Consider the following 25,125-nt stretch of genomic DNA (forward strand, 5'->3'; position numbering starts at 1 on the left):
ATGACCCTGGGGAGGCAGAGGGTGAAAGGGGGTGAAGTAATTTTAGGTTAGAAAGTTGTCCCCCTTGACAAACCTTTTGACGTATTTCGGCGTTTTTTTTAAACAGTGGGTTTCGATAAATCCGTCGTGGGAAGTTTTCAAATAAACACCCTGTATATGGTATATATTTCCTATACCATATATATTACCTCTACCATATATAACATATATATAATATATATGTATATATGATAATATATAATGTTGGTAAATATAAATCTACTCATATGTACTATACAAAAAAGCAGTTTGGTTTATCGATACCGCTTTTTTTATTTTGTGTTATGCAATACACGAAAATGAAAAATTAAAAGAATAACATTAATTTCTTCGAAACATCGTGTACCTTATTACCATCCCTGTTTGTGTTTACGCCGTTTACGGTGTTTACATACACCTCATGTGTCCTGTTCTCGCGTGGACTCGTTTTGATATTTCTTTGAGATTGTTTTTGACACGCTTCAAAGTTTTCGTTAGTTTCATTTTGGACTCATAAAAAGTTACCAACAGTTATTAGTGTGTTCGTGTATTGTTTGTGTTTAATATCTTTTAAGTAATCGTATAGACAAGCCGGTAAGTAGTAAAAATAACTAGCCTGATTTTGTTTACTTACTAGGTTAAAAAAATTAAAAAATAATAGATGAAAGATAATGAATACTTTTTCTTCAGAAGAAAATGAATCCAGAAAATACCTAGTAAAGCCTACCTCTAATTTATTAAGTTGTGCACCTACTAATAATAACTTACTAATAATAATAATAACTAACTAATAATATCTTTTCGTCTGGAACTCCAATGCCCAGGCAAATCATTATATTTAAAGAAAAATTCTTGTGAAATATCAGAACCTATTACTTGGCCCTTTCTTCTTGATTTTTTGCAAAGATTAAGACTTGACGTCTCTGTCGAGTAAATATTAAAGATTTAGACCCTGTAGTTTATTGCTTTTTAGGTATAGAAACAACACTTGATAATTTTTTTGCATAAAACAATTAAACAACTTAAGGTTGCAGTAAATATTGATGGGTTGCCTCTTAGTTAAAAGTTTACCATATATTGATAATTAGTCAAGTTTACCATATATTGATAATTGTTTTTGGGTTAAAGTTACTGAAAATGTGATGGTGGATGTTTATCATGATTATCAAAAACCAAAAAATCCTAATGAATGAGGGGACTTTGTAATGAGGAGTGTAATTATTTATCAAGAAATGGTTTAAAAGTAGTGGGAAAAAATAGATTTTAAAGTAAAATATTTTTTTTTTGACGCGCCTGCTAAATCTCACATATCTATAAGGGGCATAGTATCACGTACCGGGTAGCCAAATAATTGAAATAACTTATACTTTTGATATTATTTTTAGTAAGCCTAGATAATTCGTTGTCTTTTTGGTTTATGAATTATTGACGTATGAACGAAAGTAGGGGTGGGGGAAGCTATTGAAAGTGGAATCATTAAAATCGCTGTAAATTCTAAACCTCTTTTGATTTTAGCAATTCAAAATTTATTTGCTAGATAAATGTAGCTGCTTTAAAAGTCTGATATCATCACTACTCTATAGCTTCTAATAAAAGCGCCAGAGAACGCAATTTGTAATAATTTCAGTTTTTTTTTATTTTGCTCTAAAAATTCAAATTGAGTGGTATATTTTTGACATCCTATTTAAAAAGTAAATAAAATTTGCAAAAGTACTGTGATAACACGATGATATCTTTGCTCGTTTTAAAGTTATAGCGAATTAAAAGTTTTTACGCACCGAGCCTAAACTTACGTACCGCCATCTAGTGTCCCGCCTAAAAATCTCTAATTAGTATTACCACAACTAGGATACCATGATGTTATCATAATTAATAAATTATTAAAGTAATAATTGATTGATAAATTATAAATTAATAATACCTATGTATCACAGAATAACTGGAAGTTTATGTGACTTTCTTAAGACGAATAATTTTATTAACGAATTCCTTCTTATATTTAAATTATGGTCCTGAAAAGGACCGATTTTAAACCCAAACATATTTGGTATTTAATGCCTCGATAGGTGTTTAAACTGCTTTTCATCACATTCCAAACAAGCTTCCAATCTTCTTTGGGTGGATAAAACTGCTCTTTCGATTTCAGCAGCTGATATTTCATTTATCGCACCACGGATTCTGTTTTCCATATCCTGTCTTGTTGTAGGTGGAGTTTGGTACACAATATCTTTTAAACGATCGCATAAGTAAAAGTCTAGGCATGTTAAATCGGAAGACCTGGCCGGCCAAGGATATAGACTCCCCCTTCCGATCCAGCGCCCTTGAAAGTAATTATTTATGTGTCGCACCAAACGGGAAAAATGTGCTGGGCACCCGTCCAATTGGAAATACATGGTCCGTCTTACTTGCAATATCAAATCTTCTATTAAAATAGGCAAGGAATTTGTTAAAAAATGCAAAAAAACATTACCGGTTAATGTGCCATCACAAAAATAAGGGCCAATAATTTTCATTCCGATAATGCCACACCACACCTTTACACTCCAGCGGCCTTGGTGCTCGACTTCTCGTATCCAACGAGGATTTTCAACCGACCAATAATGCATATTATGCCTGTTGACTTTCCCATCGCTACAGAAAGTGGCTTCATCAGTCCACAGAATCTGTGACAAAAAATCCCTGTTTTCGCGAATCATTGCTAGTATCCATTGGCAAAAATCAATTTGGCGCTCAAAATCATTTTCGTTTAGAGCTTGGTGTAGGATTATATGGAAAGGGTGTAGCCTTAAAATACAAAAAAATGCCTATATTCGAGAAGAAAATTAGAATAAAAAGATGTATTACCTGTGGTCTTTAAGTATATTTTGAACAGTAGTTCGAGCTATTCCCAAATCTAAAGATAACTCTACGTAGGCCAACACATTAATAATGTTTTCTTCAGTTCTTCCAGTAGAGCGACGCCTTCTAAATTTGGGCCGACTAAAACTCCCAGTATCGCGTAGTCGCAGTACCAACCGTGGAAAAATTCTTCTGCCATAATGGCGGCGATCTGGATACCCAAGGGCATACTGTCTTTCAGCTATTGCTGCATTTTGAAAGCACTCAAAGAATACCGCAATCAAATTCACAGCTTCATTATTTGTCAAAGGCATTTTACAAAAAAATCGAGCAAAGAAAATTGAAAACAGATTTAAACTGGCCGTCTAATAAATATTTGACGTTTCCATACAATCCTTTTAAAAAGTTTCTTTTGTTTTTGCCACCTACTATACGTTAACTAGACATTCTAAGGACGAGCGCTAGATGGCGGTACATAAGTTTAGACTGTGGGAATTGTCGCCACTCTCTTTCCGTTTTGTATTTCTCCCTGCTTGACATTTTTGACTGGTGACAGTTAAACAAGGGAAAGAATGAGAGACACGTTAAGTTCACGATAATTTTTACTTTGCCGATCTTGGCTATTTTAATGTGGGAATAAACTGTTAATTAGGTTTCCCAGTGTATTATTTGATACAACAACGTGGAGACAACCCTTTGGACCCCAAATTTGGTGACCCCGACGTGATCGTGTCGTCTTTGAGCAAATTATGGTGACGAAATCTACACCGGTGAAAGAAAGGACGCATTGATTGTATAGCAGCTGCGATGCCCTTATGGATTTTCAGTGTAACAGGAGGGAAGACATTTTAGTAAGAAAATAATTAATTGCATAGTCTTCATAACCCCAATCACACCTCGTGCTTCATAACCTCAATTACACCTCATGCTCGACTTCCCGCCATTTTGCTTCCAACGTATCAGTGTGAAATCCAACACGTGACAGCTGATCGATAGTGGCCGGTAAAACAGTAATCTGCAACCCACGTGACGAGCGACAGCTGGTTGGCAGCGGCCGATAAAACAGGAACCTGCAACGATTTTGACAATTGGTGATTACAGAGCTCTGCAGCATACCTTGATTTTATGGTGAAGGATTTTTAATCTGTTTTAAATGTTTGGCATTTACTTGGGTAAATTATTCTTAGTACGTTATAGGTTGAACATGCATGTTGGAACTAAGTTTAACCACATTTAAAGCACTTACATAAAAGTTTTGTAATTCGTCTTTAATTTAATAACCATATTATTCGGTTTTAAGACTTTTGAAGCGTTTTATATTTGGACTACGCTTTGAAAACTACAAGTTTTGCATATTAATATTATTTTTGTTAGCATCTGTATAAAGGTATCATTTTCTCAGTTAATTAGTAAATCTAGAGTGCCGTACTTTTTTATTTTGGTAGCAATATGTCTTTTACAGAGGAACAAATTAAAGCAATCATTCATGAGTCTAAAACCGCCCAAGAGCGTGTCGAACAACTGGAGCAATTGGTAACAGGTGGTCTGGCGGCGCAGGTGGCTCATCGGGTTGATAGCTACCGATTTCCAAAAATCCCTTCATTTTTTCGCGCTGACCCTGCTCTATAGTTTATGCAGGTAGAGATATCTCTGCGAAACGCTCGAATCACGGCTGAAAGTACTAAGGCCGACATTATGCTGGCTGCGCTTGATGTAGAGGTGCTTGGCAGCGTTAAGGACATAATAGCTATATCACCACCTCCACCTGACATTTTTTCCAAGCTCAAAGGGCGAATCATTAAAACCTTTGCTGTATCAAACGAAGCCAAACTACGACAGCTTTTAAAGGGGCAAGTTTTGACGGACGGTAAGCCATCCTTGATTTTAAGTCGACTCCGTAATCTTAATGTTAACAACGCGGTTGATGACTCAATTCTTAGATCGTTGTTTTTAGAGCAGTTGCCCGAGCAACATCGTGGTATTGTAATATCAAATGCGGCGAGCTTAGATGCAATGGCCGAATTGGCTGACCAACTCGCAGATATTTCTAACTTGTCCGCCAGCGGTCATCAAATTAGTGTTGTCAGTGCTGAATCATCCGCTTCTCGATGCTGAATCATCCGCTTCTCGAGCGCAAATCCAGTCACTGATTGAAAGTGTAAATAAACTTACCGCGAAGGTAGATGCATTGGAACAAAAGTCGCGTACTCGCAAGTCTAGAAGTAATTCTCGCGGGCGAAATAAATCTGTGGACAAACCAAATTTGTGTTACGCCCATCAAAAATATCCAGACAATCCGACGTCGTGCCGTAGTTGGTGCACGGAGTACGCGAACTATAACGAAAAAAACTAGAGGTACCTCTCCGCGCGGAGACAGTGGTGGAGGGTGCCGATTCATCTAGTCGTCTCCATATTCGAGATAGAAAAACGGGTCAATATTTCTTAATTAATACCGGTGCGGATATTTCTTTAGTCCCCGCTAATTTAAAGATTAAACTTGCTCCTGCCAAACTTAAACTTTTTGCGGCTAACGATACGCGCATAGATACCTACGGCGAATCGTATCGCGAATTAGATTTGGGATTGCGTCGCCCTATTAAATAGAATTTCTGCATCGCGGCGGTGCCTTGTGCAATAATTGGAGCCGATCTTTTAAACCACCACGGATTATTAGTTGACTTAAGAAAGCGCCGAATTATCGACTCGACAACCGGTAGTTTTTCCCTCGGAAATTATACTTCTACATCGACACAATCGATCCATTGTTTCAATCCGAATATTTCTATCTCTCACTTATTATCTAAATTCCCTGAAATTACAGGTGCAGGCACGGTGTCACCTCCAGAAAATCGAAGTGTATTCCACCATATTTTAACCAGCGGTCCACCAATTGCGGAGCGTGCTCGTAGGCTCACTCCGGAGAAATTGAAGCATGCTAAGGCCGAAATTAATTCACTGGTGGAGGCGGGTATTTGTCGTCCGTCTAGCAGTCCATGGGCCAGCCCTGCACAAATGGTTATGAAGAAAGACGGTACCTGGCGTTTATGTGGTGATTATCGACGGCTTAACGCTGTCACAATTCCCGATAGGTATCCTACTCCTCACTTACATGACTGCTCCCTAAATCTGAGTGGTAAAATGGTATTCTCGTCCTTGGACTTACAGAAAGCTTACCACCAAATTCCGATGGCGCCTGAAGATGTAGAAAAAACTACCATTATAACCCTATTCGGATTATTTGAGTATTTGTTCATGACATTTGGTTTGCGAAATGCTAGCCAGTCTTTTCAAAGATATATAAATCGTGCTTTAGGTGATTTAGATTATTTTTAGATTAGTTTTCATCTATATTGATGATATTTTAGTCGCGTCATTTTCTCCTGACGAACATTCACAACATTTGCTTGTCGTCTTTGAAAGGCTAAAAAAATTCCATCTTCGCCTAAACGTGGATAAGTGCGTGTTTGGTGTGCCGGAATTAGAGTTTTTGGGTTACTTGGTTAACTCACAGGGCATCTGTCCCACTACCGAAAAAGTTGATGCAATAAATAAATTTGAGAAACCAAAAACGGTCGCGGCCTTGCGCCGATTTCTTGGAATGTTGAATTTCTATCGTCGATGTTTAGCTAATGCCGCAACTATTCTTGCACCGCTCAATTCTTACCTCACTGGCGCAGTTAAGAATGATAAACGGGAAATAATTTGGACCCCGGAAGCCTCGGAAGCGTTCGAACAAGCAAAATACGTTTTGTCAAACGCGACCTTATTAGTTCATCCTCGTATGGGTGCGGATATTAGGATAGTGACAGACGCGTCGGATTTTGGCATGGGCGCATGAGAACAATACTCCGGTGATGAGTAGTTTATTTTAAAGGAAAACTAAGATAGTTATGCTAACAAAAAGACTAAAAAATGTGTCTGTATTTAGACATAAAAATTAGACTGTATTTTTTCTTTGACAAAACGAGTTTTATAAGTATAATGCCAGTATGCAATAAAAATAATCTTAGCTCTGTCACCTTCTATCTACTAGCGCTAATTAAAAAGTTTAAAAAAAGTTTTTACAGGATTTTTTTAAATCCCTTGTAAATCATCATTATTAGATATTTTCTTTGTGACAAATCTAAATCCCAAATGTGAAGCAGATGTTAAAATATTTTGTACAAATGTGTGCGACTTCCTTACCAAAATGGATATCTTATTCTTCCTTTAACACATAGTCATAATGTTGGACCTTAGAAGTGTAATAATTTAAAATTGTTTCTTACTAGAATCTTTTTTTACCTTAAAAATATGGAAATCTCAGTGACTATGATAGATCCTAAATATTTAAATATATAAAAAGTTCCTTTTTTTAAAACTAGCTGAATGCCCGCGGCGTTGCTCGAGTGGAATTTGAAAATATAAGAAAAGTTCTAGGAAATATTCTTTGTAAACAAAATTTTTTTGTTTTGCCTTCCTGTGCCAGAATTATTAAGTTTTTTGGTAAATTTGTTCTAGAACAGGCTACATAGAATTGTCTCAAATCAATCCCTGCTATCTTTTGAGTCTCGCTCTGCAAAAAATGTAATAAATGTAATAAACAAACCAAAAAATTCTTCAAAGAAAGAAATGAGAGGCTTCCTTCCGTGTGCCGCCTTATATTTATAGTGGTTTCTTACAGCGTTGTCAAACGTAATTCTATTTCGTGAACGCGGCATCAGGATAAAATGTGTACCTTGCCATCATAAAAAATACGTGAAAGTTATGCAGCAAAATAAAAATGTTTACATTTAAACGGACAGACCCCACTGAACCCGGTTCTCGTCCGATCACCGAAGTTAAGCAGAGTCGGGCGGGGTTAGTTACTTGGATGGATAGTGACCGCTTGGAGGAAACACTATGTCGATGTGTTATTTTCTTTTTTTATACTTTTTAGTACTTTTATGCAAAAAGGATATTTTAATACCGCTTTTTAAAGTTAAAAATAAATATAGAAAATTTCCTTATAATTTCCCCCTCCCCTTTTTTTTTACCTTGTCTCTTTCTGGCCAACATAAAAAAATATGGTACGTAATATGTATGTAACATAGAAATAATATTATGAAATACCAATGGTGTTTTTTTTGTTTTTTAAAATAAGAAATCGTTTTTGAAATCATTTATTTTTTAAATTATTGTAGATTTTAACCCTGTTTACCTTAATACATCCCTGGCATAAACAAAATTTAAATCTCACTACTTAGGTATACATAGTAATATGCAAAATTTATTAATTTTCAATGCTATAAGTTTAAAAAGAAAGAATTTTCTTAGAAGAAATTTTCACACCTTCAGGGTGGCAAAAATTTCGAGAATCTGTTGTTTTCATTTAAATGAAACTAAATTAAAGTGTTTTGCAGTTTTTTTCTCAAAAGCAATCAATTTAAGGATAAAAAAAGATGTTAAGATCTTAAAGGGTGGTTTTAACCCCTTTAAAAAAAATGGAATTTAGGTAAAAAAATAAAATAAAAATGAAGTGTTTCACCGTTTTTTAAAAAAGTATATAGTTTTGAAGTTATAATACATAAGAAGTGGTTTTAACCCCTTCCCGATGGAATTTCAAAAAATCCCTTCTTAGCGAACGTCTACATAACCATAGTAATGTTGTTCCCAAATTTCATATTTCTAGGTTTTACCGTTTGGGCTGTACGTTGATTATCAGTCAGGACAAGTCTTTTTATATATAGAGATTATGGCATCTAATGTGTCATCATTTTGTGTTTGGCCCACCTGATCATGGATCAAGAGATTTTAATTTTTTGACCTGACTGGATACATTTCTGATTCAAGAACATTGCTTTCAATATATTATGTCAAACAATCTATATTACTTCTTGTTTAAGCTGTGTTTAAAAATTGTACTTTATATGTTGTGATAATTTGATCCACTTTATGTAATTTTTTGTCTTAATGTTGTAAGGTAATATAAATGTAACTTATTAACTATTAGAAAGTCATTATGGGAGTCTGGCAAATTGTCAAATTTCCAGATGAAGACAATTGAGGTTGTCCCTTCTTCATGGATATTTGAAGAGCTGGGGAGGCTACAATGCTATTGGCCACTCACCATTTCAGATACTAAAATAGCTGGCTTCATTAAAAGTCAGCAAATTCCAAGCTTTGATAGGAAAAAGGACTCCATAGTATTGTTAAGTAAACATCCATATGATACTCTCTTACTGTTGCCACCCAAAAGCGAAAAAAGCCCAGTATACAAGTGGCTTGGAGTCAGAAACTGGTAGTGATACAGGACTATTAAAAATGCATAGGAAACGTAATCCTAGGTCGTTTGATTCTGATGAGTCGCCATTAAAAAAAACACTAAGGAGGAGGTCACCAAGCAATAAAATGCCCACACCTCCACAAGCACATTGTAAGTCATATAGTTTATTTATTAATATTGATTTCTTTTGATTGGCAAACCTTCACAATTTTTTCTAAAAATATTTTATAGAGATTTTAATTTAAAAAATCTAACTTTATTTTTATAGAATTCAATGAACATAGTGCTAGTTTTTTTATGACCTTAAACAGATTGCAATAAACCTACTGGTTTTTTATTTTTTTAATTGAAACAATATAAAATATATCAATGATGTTTTATCTGGCTTAATGATTAGTTTTTATTATCTGCATACAAAGCTGTTCCTGGCAACCTCTTGAAGATATTAATTGGTAGGATGCAAACAATCTTTATTATCATTTGTTCTTAGGCTTATTTAGCCAGTACTAAAAGAAATTTAAGCAACAAATTATCATCAGTCTCTGAACTTAGCTTCTCCAAACTTAGTACTTCCTCTTCTTAGAACTTAGAAGGTAACATAGTTTTCACACCTATATGAAAAAGTTAGGTTAAAGTACTAATAGAAATAATACAAATTTTATAATACTTTTAGAATATTTTTAGTAGTCGGCAAATTAAAAAAAAGATGAAAGTATTGGATTAATTGTTTTTTCTATCCGTGATTTATCTGACGAAATTTTCGAAAAAGTCGTTAGCCTTAACTATTTTAGGGGACACTAGCTAGTCGTCGAAGAAAGAAGATATATATGTAAATTATAAGCAAACATAAAGTACTATATTGATGGTTGTTGGCATGACTGAATCAAGGGGACCGAGGTTCCCCGGTGAGTAAACTTAATCTTTATTAGATGGGTCAGTACAGTAAATCGTAAACATTTTTGTTTCATGGTACTCTCAATCTCTTACTGTATACATGGTGGAGCTCGCTGAATGAATTGCATTGTCAATACTCACATAAGTTTAATTTTAAAATACCCAAATTTTACAAAATTGATAACAGCTGTTTTAACACAGTCGTCAGAGATGAAAAGCAACAATTCTACATTAATTGAGCCTGATGATGATTTACTGACGTTGCCTATTAAGTTATCTATGGAGCTATTAGAATTACATAAGAAAATGAATAATAATAATACCAGAACATTTCTGGTAACTTGATGATCTTTTATTTTTTTTTCTATTCATAATATTTTACTTGTGATAGACTTATTATGCTGAAATAAATTCAACAATTAGCTTACAGTTTTTCTAACCTTTTTAGATAAGAAAGCTGACTCAAGCTGGAGGAGATTCTATAAAAGATACCATAAAAAGAATTATCCCAAAAATTGTAGAAGATGAAGTGCTAAAAGAATATAGTTGGGTGGGAGGAAAAGGAAAAAAGAAAATTTCCTTGCTTAAGGTGATGGTGTTGGCATATAAACAAAAATCAATTTCCTCATAATCTTTGTACAATACATAACGTTAAGTCGCCAGACGCCGCCAGACATAATTTTTATTTATGTGACATCGAAAAAGAACCGAAACTTATTTTTATAAAAGGAGCTGATTAGGCATCAGTGTTATGAATGGTTATTATGCTTTAGTCGCTTATTAAATATAGAGTATAGGTTTGAATAGAGATTGTTTGTTCCGCAAGGAAATCTTTCTTTTCTATCTTTTCTTTTTTTTTTGTTTGTACTTACAAAACGAATAATTTATTTATTTTGTTTGGCTGAACGAAAGCCCTTTAGTTCGATTTAATCGTATGTTCCGACACAACTAATTTAAATTGAACTTCATAATAATTAATTTATTGAGCGCGCTAAAATCTAACAAAATTGTGGAATCTAGGAGTGCTAGTGTGGATGTTGGCTGCAAATAAGGAGGTACCTCTCTATTAAAGGAGGTAATAGAAGCGACGGGAAGAAGATCAAGGTAGGCCTTATATTTTTATATCTTTGGGTATTCTGGTTTTTTTTTTAATTACTATCTTCCTTTTGGGTCTTGAGAAATAAATGGTCCCCTAGCGAAGGAATTAAGTTAGAAATCAAAATTATTATTATTTTTTAATGTGTTTTTTAAAGGTGTTTTTTTTACTTGTAGTGCCAATGGAACATAAAAGTTTAAAAAGAAACATTAAACCATTTGATGGTGAAAAGTATAGCGTGTGGAAGTTTCGTATAAAGCTATTTTAACTGATCTTGACGTGATTAAAGTCATAGATAGTGAAATTCCTGTTCCGCTGACCGATGAAAGGACTAGATCGGAGCATATTGCCAAAAGTGTAATAGTGAAATATTTGTCAGACTCCTTCCTAAGTTTTGCAAAAGAAGAAACTACTGCTAAGAAGATTTTGCAGAACTTAGACTCTATTTATGAGCGCAAAAGTTTGGCTTCGCAGTTAGCGCTTAGAAAAAGACTGCTAAGCTTAAAACTGCAAGGTGACATATCCCTTATTCAGGATTTTATCATATTTTATGAGCTTGTTGGTGAGTTATTGGCTGCAGGAGCCAACCTGGAAGAAACTGACAAAAAGTCTCATATCTGTTGTTAACTCTTCCAAGCTTCTATGATGGTGTAATAACAGCAATTGAGACACTGTCCGACACCGAGGATAACCTTAACTTGGCCTTTGTTGTAAACTTAACTCCTTGACCATGAAGTCAAACTTTTAAATGAAAGTCGTGATACAAGCTACAAAGTTCCCACAAGTCTTACCAGAATAACCCAAAATTGAATAAACACCACTTTAAAAATAATCAAAAGGCCAAATTTGACCAAAAATGTCACCATTTTGGAAGAAAGGGTCATACGAAGAGGGGATATGGAGGGTAATATGAAGATATGGGAGTGTTTTTATTATAAAAACACACACAAATATAAAACACAATCAAATCAAATTCAAAACAAAATCAATAACATTGATTCTGGATTCTGGTGCCTCAGATCATATTATTAACCAGTCTGACCACGCTGAAAAGTTTTCTACCCTGTTCCCACAAGTAAATATTTCTGTGGCGAAAAATTGCGAATTTATAACAGCTATTAAGAAATATACTCTAGAAGTTATAAGTGGCTTGGGAGTCAATGGCACTTTAAAGGATGTCCTGTGTCCTGATGTTCCCTACAGTTTGTTTTCTGCGTCAATCCCTTACAACCTCACGAGCAGCAAGAGTGTAGTAAAAAAATATTGATATAAAAATTGATACAGCTTCATTAAAAAAGAATATAAGAGCAATCTTGATATCCTTGATGATGTAAGGCTGACTAAAAAAACACTCAACACAGATGCTACCCAAGAATATCTCAACCCAATCCCAAATCCCTCCCAAAAAGTTTAAATACACCTCCACCAAATCCATACTAGTAATCTTTAATGGAGTTAACTTACCAAAATTTATTAAAATATATAAAATAAATTATCAAGTAATACCATACGTACCCCCGGTAACACATGCCGTCGGTATGGACACACAAAAACCCAATGCAGAAGTAACAGACAATGCTAAAAATGCTCAGAAATCATAGATGAAAATTATGCCCTCAGACAAAAAGAGATTTAAAAAAAATTACAATCCAAAATATATTCTTTTGTGATGCTACCCAACAAATGAAGACAATTAGATCCCACATACAACAGATTTCCCACCACTACTGTCAAATAGAAATGGACAAAATACTAGATCAGTTTCCCAAAGAGAAACAACCACACAAAGACAAGAGGCAAATTTTGTAAAAAAGTAACATGTATATTGTTGGTCTGTATAGATCTCCAGCTACAAGCTTTCAAGTATTTTTGATTAAGCTGGAGGTAATTTTGTTAGGCATCTCGATGAATGCGATAGTTGTACTGTCAGGCGACTTTAATGTAGATTTCCTTGAACCTTCCAGAAATGATTTAAAGGCCTTACAGAATTTATTTATCTCATTTAATAGAAAGAAAGAAAGAAAGAAAGAAAATGTGCTATATTACGTAAGAATAATCTTGTATACAAGCATCCTACAAGCTAAAAAAGCAAAACAAAAATACAATTTTAAAAATTGACAAAACAATGAACAAAATTAAACACAAGAAGACAAAACTTTTTAAACATATTTGAATTAAAGATAACTAAATAAAACAATCAATTACTAAATAAAGGTAAACTTGATGACAAAACTAGAGAAGAAAAAATTAAAAAAAAAACTTTCCAACATGTCCAAGGTTAAAACCTATCATTAAAAATCATTAAAATATCAAATCGCACATTAATAGTCTCACTAGGATTACTGCTAGATCGTCTTCTGGACTCGATTATCTTTGTTCAAACCTACATATAGTTGTAGATTGTAAAGTAGTGAATGCGGGTCTCTCAGATCACGAGGCAGTCATTGCGCCTGTAGCCTTAGATGCTTGTATTCCCTCTAAAAGGGATGTAGGTACGGCAGATTGTTTTCTTGCAGAAACAGTACCTAGTTTCTTAGAAGCTGATATCTAAATGCATATTACTGCTCCATGGCAGCTAACCTCTCAAAGAACCTCCCACATACCGTGCCACCTGAGCATTTTCTAACTCATATCAATTTACCAGAAACTGTACCACTGATGCTGGGGAAATTAAATCCACATTCAAAGAGATAAAAGCAGAACCTCGACGGGATAGGACAGGTTGCCATTAAGTGTCATTAAACTCTACCTACACCAGCTTTAGTTTGTTTAACCCATGTAGTGAATATGTCTCTTAGAAATGGCCTATTTTCTCCTTGTCTTAAGAGGGATAACATTGTTCCAATCCACAAGAAAGGTGATCCGAATAAACCTTGCAATTTTCGTCCTACAGCATTACTTCCTGTGTTAGAACAGGCATAAACTGCTTGATCTACATCAGTTTGGATTTCTAAATCTAGAAATACAGGAGATGCTATGTTTGGATTTCTTTGGAAGCTGTATCTCAGGCTTAATGCAGATGACATTGCAGCTTCGGCATTCTGTGATATGTATAGAAAGCTTTCGAGGAGTCGCGCTGAAGTGGTTTTGCTCTTGCCGGTCAGATCGTAAGCATAGATTTTTCTTTAATAATTCATGTTCCTCTGAATTGCCTATTTCTTTTGGTGTCCCACAGGGATCAGTTTTGGGTCCCCTGCTATTCTTAATGTACATTGACGATTTACCTCAATTGAACATTAGTGGACGCTTCACGGTTTTCGCAGATGATACAACAAAACTATGGCAAGAGCAGATGGGTATGCAGGTCTGGCAATACTAACAAAAAGAAACATTGAATACAGGAAAATCAAAGTTAATTTAACAGGAGATGATAATATAGAACAATTTATGGGCATAGCAATGGCAGGTTTAGACATTTTTACAGTCTACATTCCAAAACAGGTACCAATTTCAGCAACAAATCTTAAAAAATTACTTAGGAGCAAAAATTTGACAAACAAACAATATTAATGGCTTTAATGCCCATCATCCATTGTGGGGCAGTAACAAAATCAATGGAAATTTTTTATTAGAGAATGAATATACTATCCTTGATAATGGAACTTAACAACAAGAATAACCCCATACAGCCCGCTAGATTTAACAATAACCACCAAAGATATTGCCTTAGCATATAAATGGGATGTTATTCAAGATTGCGGTTGCAGCGATGATTGGTACAGATGATTGCTTGATGATTGGTACAGATGCATGATCCTCAAACAACTAACCTAGAAGAAAAACTGTCATACGAAGGAAGACATACAAACTAAAATACAAAATGCAGCTGAACTAGCAATTCCAAAAACAACTGGACGGGCGGATACAAAAAATAGAAACCCTTGGTGGGATGCAGACTGCACAGAGCAAATAAGGGCTAGAAAAAAAGCAATCAAACAATACCTTAATAATATTAACACTGAAAATTTAATAAATATGAAGAAAACTATAGCAAGAGCAATGAGGTTCCTAAGGAAAAAAAAAGGAAAAGTTTATTAATAGGTTAAGTTTATTGGATTTTGTGAAACTCTTAATAGAAACTTGGACACTACAGAAATATGGAAGATTTTAAAAAATTCTCAGGAAAATACAGCAACAAAGGAGTCCACAAGCCAAGTGAGGAAATCAGAAATGAACTAATCAACAAAATAGCCAGTATTGACCCATATAACCTATGGTTTCAAATTCAAAAACCTTCGCAACATGTTCCCTTCACCATCCACGAAATGTACAATGCTATTAAGGCCAAGAAAGACTCTGCATATCATACCCAATGATTAAAGAATGATCAGAAAGAAAATCACAAGAAAATCAGAAAAGATTCACACCATTACAAACAACCTTTAGGAAAAAAATGGTCGTGCTAAACAACCTAGCATACCTCACATCCCACATAAACCTAGGATTTTCACAGGACATGTCAATAACTGCAGTTTTCTTGGACATAAAGGCGGTATTTGATTCTGTTGATATTTACATAATATACAGAAATAGATGGCTAGTTAAAAAATTTATTAACAACATCTTAATAATAAAATCACAAATTTGGCAACAATAACCACCCTCTTCTTGCCATTCTTGAAGGGATTAAAAGCTGCCAACTGCGCAATGCAGACTATTGGAAAACAAGGGATCTTCCATACCTTGTTACAGCACCAAATAAGGCATACCTCTATGCTATTCCACAGACTATAACATACAAACAATGCCCATCCAAACTCTAAGCTTAGATGCAAAGCAAAATTTTCAAAAAAGCAAAGTTCAATTAGAGCTAAAATACACTTTCATATATACAGATGGTTAAACACAGATAAACACAGATAACCAAGCAATAATATTAAAAACCAAAGAAAGATTAACCCAACTCAGCAGCAACTGATATGCTAACATAAAAGGAAACAAAAAAGCAAACTGACTCGCTATTATTGGTAGAATCCTTAATATCCCCAAGAAAGTAAACTATGAAAATAGACATATTCTACCAATATTAAACAAGGTTTAGAACAAAACACATGGCCAAATACCTAAATAGAATTGGAATAAAGGAGTCGCCTAACTGCGAATTTGGATTAACTGCAAAAATATAAGTTGAGGATTTCAAACATATATTTTTTGAACGCCCCATAAATCAATTGCAAGATATAAACATATATCAACTATGAATAAAGGAAAAACTATCAACCCCAATTAGTAACATTAGCAAACCCTTAGAAACATTACAACAAAAATAACTAAGATATTACTTCAATTTCTTAAAATCAATAAAATAAACCTTTAAAGAGAAAGGAAGAAAAAAAACCAAATATCAGACAAAAAATATCTATATACATATATAAATTAAAAGGTGTCCTAACCACAGAACACTATATAGTAAAAGGCAGGGGAGGATTACATCTCACCCCAGAGTGACTAGGGCACTTAGCAAAAATATAAAGAAGGGAAGGGGAAAGAATTATCCAAGAGAGGCAATAAGGGATTTATTTTTTTTATTGTTATTTTTTTTCTGTTAAAACAAAGACCTTGCTGTTGAGGAATAATGAAATGTTAAATCTCTTGAACAGAAAGCTTAAAAAAGAGAATAAGATCCTTTCAGTCCATCCCACAAGTAATTGACAGTCGTTAAGTTTAAAAATACTAAGATAAGCTAGATAAAACCTTGTTAACATAGTGTATGTCATAGTATATGTAAAACCCAACAGCTAAATAGTAGTTAATTGCGAAAAGCAAGAATTATTCATGAAGAGACCCACCTCAGAAAAAAAACAGCACCATAGATTCATGTTTAGGTTATGAGTCAGTCAGACAAACATCCATACACTCCAAAAATGAGCTGGTAAATTGCATCATTTGAGAGCAGAAGCCAATAAACCAGACAAAAAGAAGAAAAAGTATAATTCTCACTTATTTTAACAATCTATAGACTTGTGTATTAACTTTTGGTATTGTAAGCACTAATAAACTATTTGTATTTGTATTTATAGTAACTACAAAAGAAAAATGTATTATTATATATATTTTGACTTCATTTCAACCTATCACCCTTCTTAATTGCGATTATAAAATGTTTACAAAAATACTTGCCAATCAACTTAAAGTGTACTCAGAAAAAAAATATAAGCAAAGAACAATTGAAAGGTGCAAAAACTAGAGAGCCTAAGTGCCAAAAATTTTAGTATTAACATTTTTGCAAAAAACAGACCTATTTACTGGGATGGATGTCCTATAAGCGACCTAAGTCCATATAACCATTGAAAGCGCCAGTAAACACGCATGACATAAACGTAGGACCTATCTCCAGAAAGGCAGGTCGAGCTTGTGGGCCTAAGTGCCAACAGCGGCGCCTGTCGCATTGTTCCTTATTATTTATTTGTCAGTTTACCTTCTGCTTCGAACGTGTTTGCGTTAAATTTGTATTGCCATGGAAGAAAACGTACAAATGGAGGTTAAAATAAATAAGAAAAATGACAGGAATAAAAGAAGAGTCAGTGGAAAGGAATATCAAACTAAAAGTGGCAGATTGCGGCCTGCAAAATCATTGCCAGCGGAAATGGTAAGTTTATGGTTATGTCGAATTGCTTCCAATAATAATTTAACGCGGAAATATCAATAACGTTTCACGACCAGCATGTTGCTTGGTTAAAAACCACGCCTCTTAACTTTATAGGTAGGTACAACATGGTGTAGATGCTTTTGGTATAAAATGATTGAGCATTTTTGTTTATAAGAGAGTAATTCGCACAAAAACTTTTTAGTTAACTTTAAATGGCTTAATTTTATTGACCAAATTACCAATTCTTTGTATTAGGTACCTACCTAGTTTTGACATCAGTATTGTTTTTGTTGATTTAAATGATCTTAAAATAATTGATTAATACATTTCATTGGATACTTAAGGTTGTTTTTTTGTAGGTAACTTGTAAATGCAAGTGCAGTTGCCGCGTGCTTTCCTTTGAACAAAGGTTAAAGCTTCACCAAGATTTCTATTCACTTGATGAAAAAAACCAAGGAACCTACCTAATGGGAATCATACAAATAGCCGAAATTCAAAGAAGGCGTCATGGCCACTATGACATGCCAGCTGCGAGTCGAAGGCAATGTTCAGTTTATTACCAGATTCCAGATGAAAGCATGAAAATTACTTCACGTATGTAAAAAAACATTTTGTAACACATTCGCTTTGTCCGACAAGAGAGTACACAATCTTGTTTTAAGAAAGCAAAATGGGGAATACATCTTTAAAGAAAAAAGGGGAGTAAAAAACCTAAAGTTTACTGAAAGAGATGAGTTATCTGTTATAAATCATATAAACTCAATTCCGGCAGAGGAGAGCCATTATGGAAGAAGTCAGTCTTCTAAAAAGTACCTTAGTCCGGATCTTAACATCAACCGGCTTTTTCATGCATTCAAAGATAAATATCCAAATTCCGTGGTTACATACAAATATTATAGTCGAATATTTAAGACAAAGTTCCCCAATCTGTCGTTTCATCGACCAAGGACCGACACATGCAAGACGTGCGATTTTTTGGCATGTTCTATTAATTTGAATAACTCCGAAAGTTCTGAGGCCAAAACGAAATTACCTTTGCATCATAGCAAATACAAAGCTGCTCTTGCAGATATGCATAATGATGTTTCTAATTCAACCTTGCCATCTAGTCAGTTTACTGTCATTTCTATAGACTTGCAACAGGTTATGTTCGTTCCAACATTAACCCATAGTGACATGTTTTATAAAAGACAGCTTTTGTGTTATAACTTGGCAGTACACATTAGCAATATTAATAAGGCCTACATGTGTATGTGGCATGAGGCCACAGCTTCCAGAGGTGGTGACGAAATTGCCTCCTGTCTTCTTACAGTACTCAACGAACCTAATACTTTCTGCTACAAGGAACAGTTAATCATCTGGTCAGATAACTGTACTGGCCAGAATAAAAATCGCATGATGCTGTTTTTGCTAATTTGGCTTGTAGCTCATAGCCAATTTAAAGAAATTACTCACAAATTTCTTATCAGTGGACACAGCTTTCTCAGCTGTGATCGAGATTTCGCTGTAATAGAGAAAAGAAAACGAAATTCAAAAGCTTTTATCCCCTCAGAATTACTCGATATTGTAAAAACGGCGAGATACCATAACCCATTTGAAGTCGGACCCATAGATATGGAACCCATAGATATGGATTCAGTTGGGCACTTTTTTAAAATTCAGCAAACAACTGATGCACTTGTAAATACCAAAAATATGAACATTTCTAAAGCCACAGGAATTAGAATTTCTGACAGTCTTTTACGGGAAGGATATATTGAAATGAAAACGTCAAATGGCACATGCGAAAACTGGTATAAAATTAAAATATTTAAAAAAGGAAAGACATTTCAACACTTAAAAGAAGCAACATTCCTGGAAAAACCTAAAGGAGTAGTAATAAACCAAGATAAAAGGAAAAATTTATTGGAGATGGTACCGTATCTTGGTAAAGAAGAATATAAGGAATTCTACAGATGTCTTCCAAACTAGTTTAATTTGTTCATTTATTTTAAGTTTTGGTTCTTTTCTTTGTATTAATACAGAATGTTATTTTTTAACTAAAATTTTCGAGAAATAAAGTTTTTTAGTTTTGTTCACAATCCGTTGTTTAAAATACCCAATAATAATAACACGGTACTTAGGCCCTCCAATTTAAAACCTTCTCAGCACGTCAAAGCTAGGCGACCTAAGTACCACAAATTAAAACACGCTCTCCTGTAAAATTATGTTTTTGGCACTTAGGCTCTCTAGCTTTTCCACCCTTCAATTATGTGAATCAAATTACTATATGCATTTAATAATTTGCATTACTATATGCAAATTACTATTACATATTTAATAATCTATTATTAATAAGGGATTTAATATTACATTATGAAAATAATCCAAACATTGTGGGATGTTTAAGTTTAGATTTTCAGTAGGCAAGTTATATATAAATTTGGATTTAATGAAAAATTTATGAATACAATAAAAATCTCTATATAAGTTCAAATTCAACAATTTTAATTAATGGATACATATCACACTCTTTTAAAATTAAATGTTATGTACAACAAGAGAGGGTAGCATTAGAATAGGTCATAGAAAAATTTTAACTAATATTTGAACAAAATAGATTCATTCATTTAAAAGATGTATATACTAACCTTGCCAAGGTTGTTACCAAATTTTTGAATTTCTGTTTTACATTTAGCTCTTAAGTTAGAAAATATTAAATAATCAGCCTCAAATTATGTTTCTAGATCTTTTTTATGACTAGTTTTCTTTGCAATATTTACATTACATCAGTTTAAATATTGAGAAAACTAGAATAAATAAATTATTTAAAGACAATATCCAATATATAATCCAATTAAAATACCAATATAAATACCAATATATAATCCACAAAATAAGTTGTCTCAGTCAATACCTGACCACTATTCCAGAATGTGTCAAAGAAGAGACAATATTGCACATCTTGCAATTAGTTATTGAAAAGTCAGTCAGTAATTGGGTCAATCTGATTATTGTGTCTGGAATGGAAACTTTGATTTTGAAACTCAGTTAAGACCAGAAATCTGAGATTTCATATTAAGAATTGTTGTCGAGTTTGTAGTTATAACTGTTAGTTATTCAAAGTTATTTGGGTCAAGTGGGGAAATTGTAAAAACAGGGTAAATGTAAAAGGCGTGTTTGTCAAATAGCCGCGGGCTTTAAAATGTAGATGGTGCTTCTGCAGCAATGTTTTAACCTTGGGCTATAATGTAAATGTACATGATCAGGTTGCATTTGTATTTCGTGGGATGAGGTTTTAACACACGTGTTTTTGAAATGTGTCGAAAAAACTAAAAATCGTTTTATAAACGTTGAATCTTTTTGTAAAAATTTTGAGTGTGTATTGATTAATACTTATTCTAAATATTTTTAAAAGGTAAGTTAGCCATCTTAGTATCTGACTAGCAACAATTGTGTCTTTTTGACAAAAGGGTTTTTGTATATTTTTGATAATTTACAATTACCCCAAAAAAATTTTTGTTATGGGGAAATTGTAAAAATAGTTTCAGGGTAATTGTAAATAACAATTACCCTGTTTTTTTCTCAGAAATGCCTCGCAAATATATGAAGAAGCACCAGGGACCTCAATATAGCAGAGAAGATCTAAGAAGAGCTGTGAAGGATGTTTTCAATAAAAACATATCAACAAGCTGAAAACTTTTACGGTGTTCCCTGTATTTTTCATTGAATTAAAGAACCCAATATCACTGTAGATAAAATAGGTGCTGGGCGTCCATCAGTGTTGTCAAAAGAAGAAGAAAAGTTGGTACAGTGTATTAAAGCTCATGCTAGGATGGGTTATCCCTGTGACAAAGAAGAAATTAAGAATATTGTGGCTCAATATGTCAAGATTTCTCAAATTAAAAATCCCTTTAAAGATGGTATAGCCGGAGACGATTGGTACTACGGGTTTTTAAAACAGAATCCCTCAATTTCATTTAAACAAACCCGAACTACTAGAAAAATCAAGAAAAGATGCCAGAGACCCTGAAGTTGTTTATGATTTTTATAATGAACTTTCACAGCTTGTTAAGGATTATAATTTGGAAGAAAAACCATCATTTATTTTTAACACAGATGAAAGTGGATTTGGTACTGATCCATACAAACCAAAGGCATTAGGAGAAAAAGGAAAATGTCAGTTTCCTTAATTTTTAACTAACATTGTATTACCTTCCTTTTTGGTTTTAGCTTTAGTACGTGTCACGGGAGGATCAGGCAGAGAATCCATTTCAGTGTTGGCAACAATTTGTGCAGATGGTTCGTATTTGCCCCCCTATATACTATTTAAAGGAGCAGCAGTTCAACCAACATGGATTTCAGAAAAAGCTTACCTAGGGACCCTATACACTACTTCATCCAATGGTTGGATGGAGGAACCTCAGTTTTTTTAATGGTTTTCTACAGCTTTTGTGCAAGAGGTTCAGAATAAAAGAAGGGCATGGGGAACACCAAATCAAACAGCTCTTTTAATGTATGATGGGCATAGTTCTCACATAAGCTGTAGTATTGTAAATGCGGCACTTGATAAGAACATTCAAGTTTACAAATTTCTGAGCCATTTGACTGATAAGATCCAACCATTGGATAAATGTGTCTTCAGTCCAGTGAAAACGGCTTGGACAAAGAAATTAATAACCTTCACGAAAAAACAAATTGGTAAAGGTAACATAAGGTTATCAAAATCCCAATTTGTTGAGTTATTAGGAGAGGTTTGGAGAGATTCTATGAAACATGATAACATTGTTAAAGGTTTTTTTCTATTGACACATTTCCAGTTGATTCAACAAAATTTCCTGAGACAGATTTTAATCCTGTTTTGTTAAGAAGGTATAAAGAAAATCAGCTAAAATCTAAAAACTCATCCACACCATGCACTAGCCCTACACAATTTACAGAAAATATTGAAGAGCAATCTCCGAGGCAATCTCCTATTGAAAATCTTAAAATATTAAGCGTAAATAATCAAGCCAATACTACCTTAGAAAATAGCACACTTGATATAAATTTGGAAAAAAACTTTTCTAAAATCTCTGGTCCTGAACTTGCTATTCCTTCTACCTCTACCCATAAAACTCCAATTAAAACCCGAAGTAAAATAATAGATATTTTCTGTCAAGCAATGAATACCAGCTACGAAAAATTAGAGGTTGTTAAAAGAAGAATTAATACAGTACCAAGATTAAAATCTGTAAAATACAGTGAAATACTTGATTAATGAAAAAGTCATGAAAAAAATGAAAATTATTGAAGCTCAAAGAAGGGAGAAAGAAAAATCCAATTGAAACTGATTCAGACAATGAAGACCTGGATGAAAACAATACAAATTATAGCTCAGATAATGAATCAGATGATTCTGATTTTCTTGAATCTTGCATAAAAGAAAATTTGAAAGAAGTAGATTATGAACAGCGAGAATGGAACAAACTTAAACCCAGCATGTTTTTATTGGTAGACTACTTGGGGGGCCCAAGAAAAACAAACCATTATCAATATGTAGTATGCATTGAACAAGTATCTATAGATGAGAGGGAAATATATGTCAATGGTTTTGGAAGAGAAGACAAATATTCTACTGTTTTTGCTGCTCGAGAAGAACCAACTACAGAGATTGTGTTCAGCTCAATAGTAGCAATTTTAGCAGACCCCAAAATTAAGTTGGAAAAAAGAAAATTGCTGTATATTTTTCTTGGCTATGTTAGTGTATTTGAAAAATAGACCATAATTGGGCAAAAACTGAGTTAACTAGAGTTAAGTTTTTTATTTTTATTTATGTTTTTTTAAGAAGTGGCTTTGTAGGCATCTTTTCTTCAATAAAAACTACTTTCAAATGTTTAGTATTATTTAATAGTGTATTTGTAAAAGTTGCACATGGGGTAATTGTAAATGACAGATCTTGATATAAAGCTACCATAATGTTAGTCAAGGAAAAATTATTATCGGCCCATTTGTTTACAATTACCCTTTGTTTTGAAACATTATCACCCATATTTAGACCAAAATTAATTTACATTTACCCCAAATATCAGAGGAAATTGTAAAAGAACCATAATTCCATAAAACTGAAAAAAACTTGATGGAAACCATCTTAGATCAAAAGTAAAGACTCCAAGGAAGGCTATAATATATCCTATGATTTTCAAATTATTTACAAATATATTTAAAAATATTGACATTTATAAAAATTGCATATTTCATTTACAATTACCCCACTTGACCCTACATTCTCCACAAAAAAAAAGAATATAATTCTCTCTGAAGACAAGTGGCATCCAACATAGTCCTAATCTCTATAAAACATGTTACATCAACTGTAAATATCAATCAACTCTATCTTACTATGTTATATATAAAATGAAAGAAAAAGATCCATGATACTGAACCCATCAAATAAGTATCACAATAGGTATCACATGATGGACCTGCGGTCAATAAAATCCCCATTTCCATACAGTCCAAGAAAGTGCTTTGTTTACAAGAAAAGCCTTTGAGCTAATCTTACTACAGCAATCTCACCATTGTAAAATATTGGGAATTTCCTTTTAGTTTTTTCTTAGAAGTTATACTAATTAATAAATTGTTCAGGTCATTTTCAAAATGACTCATTGCTCTCTGAAGCTTCCAAAATGGATATAGTTCATCTGATTGCTGAGGAAAGCCTCAATTCAAATTCTGGAGTTCTGAATAAAATAAGTTGGCAAGGAAAGATACTGTAATCGGAAGATACTGTATATCTTCTAGTACAAAAATTTATTTTTGGTATAGGGTTATACTTGGTATATTCAGAGCCAGATACCAATATTTCCTTGTTTAACTCTTGAGAAGTTATTTAGTCTAAAACATATTATAACATAGAATAGGACAAGAAAATAGTAAATTATAATACTCTAAAAATTATATAAAAGGATAAATTTTAAATTGAGAACCAGGCAGGGAAATACATTTTTTTAAGGGGTAAGTAACCACTGCCTTACCGGATTTCTTAAGCAGTAAATCAGAAATATTATAACTTACATTTCTTAAATACATGGCTCCCTTCTTGCATGTGTCCCTTTCACCATTGCTGCCTTTATAATTCATGAAGGACATAACTCTCCTGCCGTTTCTGCAGTTTTGCCGCCTTTTCACATTTGACAGCTAACAGTGACAAATGTCAATAAAAACATTGTCAAATGGAAGAAAAGCTAATGCTTCATTCAGATGCTAAAAATATTAGTATCGAATCCAGTATTTGAATATTATGTCGAAGCCAGATTATAAAATTACTCGTTTCATGATATTAAGTCTTATCAATTATTTTAATTGTTCTTTATATTTACGTGAAACCTACTTATATCTTAAAATTTGTTCCACATTTTTTTTATATTAGTTTTTAGTAATTTAAGTGCAACAGGCGTTTTATTTAAAAACTTGACACTTGACCAC

The 25,125-nt window shown here is 33.6% G+C and overlaps 1 long non-coding RNA gene across 1 annotated transcript; it reads right to left on the reverse strand.

Annotated features, from left to right (window-relative positions):
* Positions 1-3,243: 3,243 nt before the first annotated feature.
* On the reverse strand, positions 3,244-24,827 carry LOC126746926 (uncharacterized). Its single transcript, XR_007664035.1, has 2 exons — positions 24,715-24,827; positions 3,244-3,926 (listed from the first exon to the last, which is right to left on the reverse strand). It is a non-coding gene; the product is annotated as an uncharacterized LOC126746926 (long non-coding RNA).
* Between the last annotated feature and the right edge of the window lie 298 nt (positions 24,828-25,125).

This window comes from Anthonomus grandis, chromosome 18, assembly GCF_022605725.1.
Source record: "Anthonomus grandis grandis chromosome 18, icAntGran1.3, whole genome shotgun sequence".
NCBI classification, from domain to species: Eukaryota; Metazoa; Arthropoda; class Insecta; order Coleoptera; family Curculionidae; genus Anthonomus; species Anthonomus grandis.